Genomic DNA, 3406 nt, shown 5'->3' on the forward strand with positions numbered 1-3406 from the left:
ATATTTAAATACATCAAGTTTATATAATATATAAATGATGTTGTTTACTTCTAATTTGCATGTCTTTAATGCTTTATGTCTCGTGTTATTTTACATTATCTCTGAGAATTCAATTACGAAAATACAACCTTCGTAATTGTGTCATTGTAACCTTCGTCTGAAGTTCATTAAATCCTTGGGGAAATAATGCTTCAGCGGACGAAGGACATTAATATTTAACATTTTATGTTGCCTTGTTCTTAATTCATAGCATTTGAGAACAAGTCCCCAACATTGGCGCCCACCTCTGGTGAACTCACTTCCACTTTTTTGAGCTGATGGTTTCGTTCAACATTCAAGCTGGAGCTGCTTCGGCTCCAAAGTTGGTACTCCCGATAACAGGCGGTTCATGCTCAGAGCCAGCCAACAAGAAGCAGAAGAAGGAGGCACAGAGAAGGGTACAACACGTCGGGGTGCAAGGACCCTTCATCAAGTCAAGATGGTCTCACATTCCTATTACCTTCTCCCAAGAGGATCTTCAGCTCAAGGATTACCCACACAACGATGCTATGGTCATCTCTTGTGTTATCAAAGGATTTCTGGTCCACAATGTTTTGGTTGATACAGGCAGTGCAGCTGATATCATATTTGCTAAGGCCTTCAGACAGATGCAAGAGCTCGAAGATAAAATTCTTGATGCCACACATCCCCTTTGCGGCTTCGGAGGAAGGCAGATTGTAGCACTCGGCAAAATCTCAATGCCAGTAACCTTCGGATTTATCAACAACACGAGGACTGAACAAGTTGTGTTTGACATTGTTGACATGGAATACCCTTACAATGCAATCATTGGGTGTGGTACTCTTAATGCCTTCGAAGCAATTCTTCATCCAGCTTATCTTTGCATGAAGATACCTTCGGATCAAGGGCCCATTGCTATTCATGGAAGTCAGGAAGCCGCCAGAAGGGCCGAAGGAAATTGGACAGATTCAAAAGCAATCCATAATATAGATGGAACTGAAGCTTGTGAGCAATACAAGTTCAGAAGGGAAAAGGCTGCTTTGGCTGATCAGCCGAAGCCCATGCTCTTATGTGAGGATATAGCAGAGCAGAAGGTGCTATTGGGATCTCAATTGTCTGAAGAGCAGGAGAAAACCTTGATAAGGTTTTTGTTCAACAATAAAGATGTTTTTGCTTGGTCAGCTAATGATCTTTGTGGAGTTAACAGGGATGTTATTGAGCATTCGCTCAATGTTGATCCATCCTTCAGACCCAGAAAGCAGAGGCTTCGGAAAATGTCTGATGATAAGGCCGAAGGTGCTCGGAATGAAGTGAAAAGACTCCTCAGTGCCGGAGTTATTAGAGAGGTAAAATACCCAGAATGGTTGGCTAACACTGTTATGGTGAAGAAGACCAATGGTAAATGGAGAATGTGTATTGATTTTACTAATCTCAATAAGGCATGTCCGAAGGACGAGTTTCCATTGCCAAGGATAGATTCCTTAGTCGATGCAGCAGCTTCATCAGAGCTCATGAGTCTGCTGGATTGTTATTCAGGCTATCATCAAATCTGGATGAAGAAGGAGGATGAACCGAAAACCAGCTTCATAACCCCTAGTGGGACATATTGTTACCTTCGGATGCCTGAGGGGCTTAAGAATGCCGGAGGAAGTTTCAGCAGAATGACAGCGAAGGTCCTCCATTCTCAGATAGGCAGGAATGTGCTAACTTATGTTGATGATATCATTGTAAAAAGAACGAAGCAAGATAATCACATTACTGATTTGCAGGAGACCTTCGCTAATTTTAGACAGGCTGGTCTAAAGCTGAATCCAGAAAAATGTGTCTTCGGAGTAAAAAAAAGGGAAATTTCTTGGTTGCCTAGTTTCAACAAAGGGAATTGAGGCTAATCCAAGCAAAATCGAAGCTATACTTCGAATGGAACCACCAAGTACAAAAAAGGGGGCTCAAAGATTGATAGGAAGGCTGGCATCTCTCAACAGATTCATATCCAGATCAGCAGAGAGAAACTTACCATTTTTCGAAGTGCTGAAGTCAGCCAAAGTCTTTCAATGGGGACCAATTCAGCAGAAAGCCTTCGAAGAGCTAAAGCAATATTTGATAGATCTAACAACATTAACTCCACCAACGCCAGAGGCTCCTTTGTTATTATATGTGGCAGCTTCACACTCAGCGGTAAGTGCAGCACTTGTCCAGGAGAAGCTTGAAGGCCAAGTTAAGAGGCAGGCCCCAATATATTTCGTATCTGAGGTTCTTAGTTTATCAAAGAAAAATTATACAGAATTGGAGAAGGTACTGTATGCTGTTTTGATGGCCTCCAGGAAGCTTCGGCATTATTTTCAAGCTTACAACATAATTGTTCCTTCTTCGCAACCTCTGAAGGATATTATGAGAAACCGAGAAGCTACTGGAAGGATTGGAAAATGGGCTGCAGAGCTCAATGAATTTTGTATTGATTATGTCCATAGATCTTCGATTCAGTCCCAAGCGTTGGCAGACTTCATTGCTGACTGGACGCCAGGGGCTCAGGAGGAGGAAATGAATAAAGATGCCGAAGCATGGACAATGTTTTGTGATGGGTCTTGGGGAACCTTTAGAGCAGGAGCGGCTGCTGTGTTGATTTCACCCTCCAAAGTTAAAACTTGTTATGCGGCAAGACTTGATTTTAGTTGCACAAACAATATCGCTGAGTATGAAGCTCTGCTCTTGGGTCTTCGGAAGCTAAAAGCAATGGGAATCAGAAGGGCCATTCTTAAAACTGATTCTCAAGTTATTTCTGGTCATGTTGACAAGAGCTATAAAGCAAGAGACCCGAAGCTTGAAAAATATCTAGATACAGTCCGAAGGATTGAGGTTTCCTTCGAAGGTTTCTCTGTCAAAAATATTCCTCTGGAGAAAATGAATATGCTGATCTATTGGCCAAGTCAGCAGCCCAGGGGCTGCCTATACCTTCGAAAGTATTTTTCGAAACAATAAAAGCACCTTCGGTCGAGCTTCTTGAAAGAGCAATCCTTAACATATCCCCTGTTTATAGCGAAGATTGGAGAACTGAGATCATCTCTTTCCTTCAGGGCAATTTCCTTTCAGACGACGAAGCTTATAACAGGAGAATAGAAGCAAGAGCTCGACCATATGTCATAATAGAAGGGGAGTTATACAAGCGTGGGGTCTGTTCCCCATTGCTCAAGTGTTTATCCAGATCCGAAGGTATAGAATTAATGAAGGAAATACATGCAGGCCTGTGTGGATCTCACATTGGATCTAGGCCCTTGCTTGGGAAAGTTTTTCGCCAAGGATTTTATTGGCCAAAGGCAGCTTCGGATGTAGCGGATCTGGTCCAAAAGTGTGAAGGTTGTCAGAAATGTGCAAAAGATCAAAAACAGCCTTCGTCTTTAACCCAATTAAT

The sequence above is a fragment of the Zea mays genome, chromosome 2 (genome assembly GCF_902167145.1).
Source record: "Zea mays cultivar B73 chromosome 2, Zm-B73-REFERENCE-NAM-5.0, whole genome shotgun sequence".
Taxonomy (NCBI): domain Eukaryota; kingdom Viridiplantae; phylum Streptophyta; class Magnoliopsida; order Poales; family Poaceae; genus Zea; species Zea mays.